Consider the following 8,268-nt stretch of genomic DNA (forward strand, 5'->3'; position numbering starts at 1 on the left):
TATAAATCTAGATAAGTTGAAAAGAGGAAAAATGAATTCAATTTATATTCACCATTTGTACAAGTATTTGAAATATGAATGCACTCAACAAGAAGGAACATTATTCAAGATAATTGAAAGTTTGGGAATAAAATAGAAGATGAAATGTGTGAAATGTGATTTATATAGTCCAATAAAATATACATAATTCAAAATAAGTTTATATTATAATTAGAAAATAAGTTTTGTTGGTATATATATAACTACGAATGACTAATTTCTACTAAATTGTGAAATGATTTTCACAAATAAGGTTACCTATCAATAACTTTAAAGAAGTAATTTAAATCATACAGCACAAGGAAAAGGTTACTAGTCAATAAAGAGATTATTTTTCTACATTTCTGTATTTCCCAAATTTATAGAAGACAGTTACTCAACATTTAACAAACTAGATAACTTTAGACTCTTTGCTGTGGATGATTTGGTAATTAACTTACCCGAGATCAAAATTTAAGACCCTTAAAATATATTATGGGGGCGGCTGGATGGCTCAGTTGGTTAGAGTGCAAGCTCTGAACAACAAGGTTGCCGGTTCAATTCCCATGTGGGATGGTGGGCTCTGCGTCCTGCAACTAAGATTGAAAACGACTGGATTTGGAGCTGAGCTGCGCCCTCCACAACTAGATTGAAGGACAATGACTTGAAGCTGATGGGTCCTGGAGAAACACACTGTTCCTCAATATTCCCCAATCAAAAAAAAAATAAAAAAAATAATATATATATAATGAACATGGTTCTCCTTGAGAAGATACAAGTATTTCTTATTTAGGTAGGTGGTAAGAAAAAAATGCTAAAAATTATTAGGTTTTGTTTTAGAGGACATTCGTCTTAGCTTTGGAAAACTGATGAGTGGCCTTAAAAATTTTATTTGTTAATTTATTCATAAAACATTTATACTGAGCCTACCTGCTAAAAGTGTACTAAAAGTTATACTAAGGTCACAAAGAATAAGTGGTTAAGAAATTAAGTCTCTGCTAGAGTTTCTGATAGAATAAAGAACATGTATGCTTTTAGTGACCAAAAAGTTACCAGATCTCATAGTTTTTCCCCTGGTCTCTGGATAGGTATCCCTCCATTATAATTGTTCTTAATAATACATATGAACAATGTATACACATTCATATTTGTGCTTCGAAAGCCATAGATGGTAGATAAAGTAGTAGTTAATATCCCCATTTTACAGATTAAAAAATCTAAGTCTCAGTCATTTAAATCAATCACTGAACTCTCATGACCCAGGCCCTTTTGCTGTAGTTTACCTGTCTCTGTTCCTAATCAAATAACAGAAATAACATGAGAAAAGGACCACTTGGATAATTACTTCATCTGGTAAAGGACTAAAATGACTTTCTAGTACTCCTGCTAGTAAAATTTTAAATATATCAAGAGGACAATTTGTTGCCTCTGGTAAAATGCTCCCTCCTCAAAACAAAGGATGAACTTGTAGAACCTTTTTCTAGTCAAATAAAAATGTGCTGCTCTTTGACCCCATAATGTCATTTCAAGGAACCTGTCCTTACAGATATGCTTAGAAAAGTATGCAAATATTTATTTACGAGATATCTATTACTGTATGATCTGTAAAAGTAAAACAAACAAACAAAAATCAAGAGAAAGCCCTAAATAGCCCATTAATTGTGAAGCAGCATAACAGAGTGGCTAAGAATTGCCTGAATTCAAACCCCATCGCCACAATTTTCTAGTGATCATGCACAAGTTATCTCACTGTGCTTTTAGTTTACCCATCTGTAAAATGGAGCTAATAATAGGGTCTACTTCATTGCATTGTGATGATATTTAGAATGGTATCTAATCCAGAGTATATACTCAATACATTTTAGTTACCATTATTGATAGGGAACTGGGACACATTTTGGTAGTGGCACACAATGGAACAGTAGGCAACTATTTTAAAAAGAGAGCTGTGTACTCTATTTAATCAGAAGGCAAGTCTTTGCCGACTCAGTTTGTCTCCCTTCCTCCAACGACCAAGAAAAAAGTTAGCTAGAGAGGATTAAATTTGGTACATATATATTGAAGAACAAAGAACAAATTTTTTGAACTCTGGTGGAAAAAGCATTTTTGGTTTGTGGAGGGCAAGGAAGGTGAGAGGCTTTGGAGCAACACGGAGTGTCAGGAGAGAAAAGAGTAACCAACACTTTTGATGTATTAGTTTGGTGGGTGGGTTCAGGGGAGAAAGGGGACCAGGGAAAAAATTATGGGCCCTATAGGGAGATCTGACATCTTTTTGGTCTCTAAATACACTTTACTGCTTCAGAAACTCTAGCAGCTAGAGACAATTTCTCAATCGTTTATTGTGGGTAATCACACTGAGTCAGAGAGGGTGAGTCAACCCCGTGCTCTGGGAGGGAGGTGCTCACAAGGGAAAAGGAATGACCTCTTCTGGGCAGCAGGGCCATTTAGGAAAATTCCTTGCCCAGTGCTCTAATCAGTATCTTGGTGCCTCGGAAAAATTAACTGTTATTCCCAGGGGTGATCAGTTGACTTGCTCTACTCAACCTTGAGGGTCAGGCATAACTTGAGTTAGCATCAGAATGTTCAAATTCAAGAGAACGCTGGGTACTGCCCAAGTAATAAAACTGAGTAGGCACGGCCCTTGCCTGGTAGCCTTAATTGTATAACATTAAGGATAATAGCAGGTCGCTGTATTAGAAGCATAGATACTCCTAATAGTCTCTGTGGTGGTTCGTTTAGCAGAAAGGTTACTGCTACCCTTTAGGGTGTTTTTCATTTTCCTTCTGAAAATTGCTTTTCTTGCACAGGGACTTGATGAATTAAACTACAAAATATGAATGAAGAACCATCAAAAATTCACAGTGGAGTAAGATGTGGACTTGCAAGACTCAAACATATTATTATATTAAAAATGATTAGGTATCTCTTTTCTGGCAGTCAATAGATTTAGGAAAGCGTACCACACTTTCCTAAAACCACTCCCTTACAAGATATTTGTCCTAAAATTCCAGTTTGGGATGGGAATCATTCCAGGTTTACCAAAGGGCAATATATTTTATATGCCGAGTCACAATGCAGAAAAGCTGCAGAATAAATTAGGTGACAACGACAAATTTGAACCCATTGAAAATGTACCTCATGTATAAGTGGGAATGATATGAAAGGAAAATATTAGGTAAGAACGTTATAGGTAAACCACTAGCGATACAGAGTGAAAGGAGTGAGGAACACATACCATCTCTTAGGGAACAAAAGGTTTGAAGAAGGATGGACACACACAGGTGGCCAGTAAAGTGAAGGATAAACAAGGAGAGGGCACAGGTCACAGAGTGACGATACAGCCAGGAGTTCCTGCGGAATAACCCCACTTTCCCAAAGGAATACCACTGCCCAAGTATGATACACCTCATTCCCTCCAGATTTGCAGGTGTAAAACAAGCCCCATTCCATGAAAGGGTGTGGCTGTTTATTTCCTGCTACTAAACAAACAATAAATTTCTACTTTATACTTTATAAAAATTGCAGTTTGGGTTTTGAGAGCTAGAGGAAGGCACATGTTCTATTACTATTTAACTTTATCCACGTAACACTATACCTCAGATAAAGACCAGGCTGCTTCCAGTCTTAAAAGAAACAGGCAAAAAAATATTGGCCTTTATTCTTTTTGGCAAGGGAAATTGTATTAATGAAATTTAGTCATGCTTTACTGCTCCTTTAGGCTTCCAACATTATCCTAGGGCTTCCAAGTAACAAAGTAGATGCTTCTGTTCTAGAACAAAGGGCAAAGTCACCCTACCACTAGGTACATGAGGAAAATCCCAAAGTCTTCAAGAGTTTAAAAGATCTCAATAGGTTCAGTTCCTGTCCTAGTTTTCCCTCATGACTTGCCACTTAATTCAGAAAATAATTTATATTAATAATGTACAGTACATTATCTGGCAGGGAAGTTACTTGTCCTGCTGAAGAATATGATAAATCCTGTAAAGTGGAAGTGGAATAGAAGACACTGGCAAACTAGTGGTTTCACTGTTGTACTCATACCGTAATACTGTTACATGAAGACTACTTATGAACCTGGTACTCACTTATCCAGTTTATAGCAACGCAGGCTAGACAATCTATCTGTAAGGAACCTAACAAACATGAATTTCCTCCTATATATCGCCTCAATTCCACAAAGAGCATTTCAGGTATATGTGCCAAGGTTCTTGAGCTATATTTAAAAGCTTAAAAGAATTTTAACCAATGGGAAGGGCCTCATTTCTATCCTGTATGTGATAGGGGACTTATCAACTCTATAATAGATACAAAAGCTGTAGAATTGGGTTATGTGGTAATCAGAAAACATAGATTAATTGGTGTATTATAGAAACTTCATTTCATAGTTATTATGGTCTCTTTTTTTCTGTCTCTCATTATTTCAGTACATATCATAGGGCCTATGGCAGGAACTAATTGTGGTGGTTTTAATTCTTCGACCCTCCTCCCATCAAGAGGTGGGATGTCTATTTCCTCTCCTTGAATATGGGCGGGCTCTGAGATAGGCTTGACCAATTAAGTACAGAAGTGATGCTAATTAATTTCTGAGGTTAAGTCATAAAAAACCTTTTGGCTTCCTTGTTTTCTAAGAATGCTCTTGCTCCTGAAGCCCTAAACCACCCTGTAAGGACAACTAACCTGACACTGTTGTGCTGAACAGGCCACAAGGAGATGTTCTGGAAGACAATCCCATCTGAACCGGTCTTCACCATTCCAGCCTCGGAGCCAAACATGAATGAAGATGCTCTCTGGGCACTGAGTCCTCCAGCCAGAGCTGCTTCAGTACCTGCTGTCTGAGTCATCCCCAAATATCTCTGCCCTTTCTGTATTTTGGACCCATGGCATCTCATGAGCATAATAAAATGGTTACTGTTTTACACCACCAGGTTTTGGGGTGGTTTGTTACATAGCAAAAGATAACTAACATACCTTCTTTTAGAATCTGTGTGTTTTAGTTGGGTATAAGGCTGTTCAGTTAGAGACTATATTTCCTCACCTCCTCTCTGCACGGGTATGTGGCTATAAGTCTTGCCTATGGTATGTGGGTGGAAATGATGCAATTTCCAAGTCATGTCAATAAAGCATTAAGCGCTTGTACTCCACTTCCTCTCCCTCACCCACTTCTTGCTGACTCAGTGATAATTGAAGCATCACCTAGGATCCATACATATGCCAGTTGGTTGTCACACATTAGATTCCCCAGGAAGCAGACTCTGAGCAGAGTTTAGAATACTTGTTAAGGAGTTCCCTAGAGGTCAACACCTAAACAGAGAGGAAGAAAGCAGGAGTGGGCAGAGGGAAAAGTTGAGCTGCAATGCCGACCCAATCCCAATGACAGCCTCAGCTAATTCCAGAGAGCTCAGGTGCTAGAATAGCCCTTCAGAATTGTTCCCCCGTTGGTTCTAGGTGGCCGTTATATTCCCACATGGATCAGTCATTAGATGTGGGTCACCTTGCCAGATGCTTTCATTAGGTTATAATTACAACACATTAGTTATCTATTATTGCATAACAAAACAATCCGAAACTTAGTGGCTAAAACCAACAAATATTCATCATTTTACAGTTTCTATGTATCAGGAGTTCAGAAATATATGGGGTTGAAGTTAAGCTGTTGGCTGAGGCTGCACACATCTCGACTCAACTGGGGACCAAAGGACTCAGTTCACTCACATGGTCGTTGTTAGGGCTCTGCCTTACCACATGGAGCCTTCTCCATATGCTGCCCAAGCGTTCTTACATGGCAGGTGGCGATCTAAGAGGGAGAGAATCAGAGAGAGCCAGACAAGCTAGTCTTTTAAAAATCTAATCTCAGCAGACACATCCCTAAATGAATCAGTCACACCAGCCCGCACTCAGAGAAGGGATTACATGAGGGTGTGAATCTCAGCCAGCAAGGATCATTGGGCCATCTTAGAGGCTGCCTACCATACGCAGAATGCACAGCTTTGTATCCTTCTATTTTTTAGTTTTCATCAGCTTAAATGTTTTGCCACATTCTTCATTTAAACAAAGTTTTTTAAAATTATAACCACAATATATACTTGTAAAAACTTTCAAATGTTCAAATGATACAGGTGTAAAATCCTTTTCTTTATGCTGTGATACATACTGGTTGAAGTACCCAAAGGTATCCACAATTAAGCTTTTTTCTAATCTGACAAGATACTTTTCACACATATATAAATATATAGATATTACCGTATACTTAATGTTTGTAATATATCTTGGAGCTCTTTCCATGTCAGCATGTAGAAATCTAGGTCATTCTTTTAAACATCTGCATATATTTCATTTTATGATTATACTAAAAATATTTTAAGCAGTCCCCTACTGATAGACATTTAAATTTTTTATGTATCTGACAAAAGATACAAATGTGCATTCTTACCAATTCGTACAAATGCAAATTCATGCTGGTATATCTTTAGGATAAATTACTGAGACATAGAATTGCCAGGTCTAAAAAATGAGCATTTCAAATTGTAATGGATATTGTAGTGTATGAATATGTCAGTTTCCCTAGATAATGGCTAACACTGAGTATTAGTAAATTTTAAAATTTAGGTCAAGTCCAGCCATGGCCACCACTGTACTATGTATGTATTTGTATTAAAATGTTATAACATTACTGTAATTGATGTTTACATACCTTTTATTACACGGTTAGCTTCTTGAGGACACAAATGTAACTGCATTTCTTTGTTGTCTTAGTACTTAATATTCTACTTAACACACAGTAGATACTTTGCAAACGTTTAATAAATGTCAGAGTTGAATTTAAGGCTTTGAGATGTCACTAAATCGTAAGTTAGAAAAGCTGGTTCAAACCACAAAACCTGCCCCTTATTTGTCCCTTAATCTCTCTGGCTCCCATTTCCACTATTATAAAATGCATGTGTAATAATACTATTTTCTACAGTCCTTTTCAGATCCAAAATTATATGCTTCTAAAAAGGAAATTAATAAGTTAGTCATCTCAAGATCTCTTTATATAACAATTCAAATTAAATATTATAAACTAATCACTAGTCCTAGACCATGCATTTGCCGTATTTTTTCAATACCAATGTATTGCTTTTCAGTGTAAGTTATTTAAAAAGATATTAAGATGTCACAGATTTTGAAAACCAGCCATAGGTAAGTCAGTCTTTAACCTAAAAATTTTCAGTGGTCAAAACTGCAAAAAAAACACCCTTTAAGCAAAGGGTATTTGGCCCTGAGATCTTTGTTCTCTTAAAATCTAGACTTGAGGTCTAGTCAGTTTTCTCATTAACATTCTTATCTCCTGGGCTAAATTAAATAAGCAAACTAATGAGTACTATGCAATTAAGATATTTAAAACTACTGGTTATTAAAAATTATTAGGGAATTATCAGCTATCTTTTTATAAAAGGTGATCATATATGTGTATATACAAATTTTTTTGTTCCAACAGAACTTCATCAGATTTTTTTTATGTCTACTTCTTTCTAAAAGTTGAGTCAATCACAAACATAAGGTCTAGCTATGCTAAGACTGGATTAGCCTTACAAAATATCCTAAAAAGTAGCTTGCTGGGCCGGCCCGGTGGCTCAGGTGGTTGGAGCTCCATGCTCCTAATTCTAAAGGCTACCGGTTCAATTCCCACATGGGCCAGTGGGCTCTCAACCACAAAGTTGCTGGTTCAACTCCTCGACTCCTGCAGGAGATGGTGGGCAGCGCCCCCTGCAACTAAGATTGAACACAGCACCTTGAGCTGAATTGCCTCTCGGATGGTTCAGTTGGTTGGAGCACTGGCTCTCAACCACAAGGTTGCCAGTTCAATTCCTCGAGTCCCGCAAAGGATGGTGGGCAGTGCCCCCTGCAACTAGCAATGGCAACGGCAACTGGACCTGCAGCTGAGCTGTGCCCTCCACAACTAAGATTGAAAGGAGAACAACTTGAAGCTGAACAGCACCCTCCACAACTAAGATTGAAAGGACAACTTGACTTGGAAAAAAGTCCTGGAAGTACACACTGTTCCCCAATAAAGTTCTGTTCCTCTTCTCCAATAAAATCTTAAAGAAAAAAAAAAAAGGCTTGCCATACTCATGTATATCATTAATTTCTGCTTGAACCATAATTTTCTTAACCACACCAGGCCTTTGGTAAAAGAGGTTTGTAATGACTTTGCTAATGATATTTGAACAGCGGTCATGAATGACAATGTTAACATTTAAAAAAAAAACA

The sequence above is a fragment of the Rhinolophus hipposideros genome (genome assembly GCF_964194185.1).
Source record: "Rhinolophus hipposideros genome assembly, chromosome: 6".
Lineage (NCBI taxonomy): Eukaryota > Metazoa > Chordata > Mammalia > Chiroptera > Rhinolophidae > Rhinolophus > Rhinolophus hipposideros.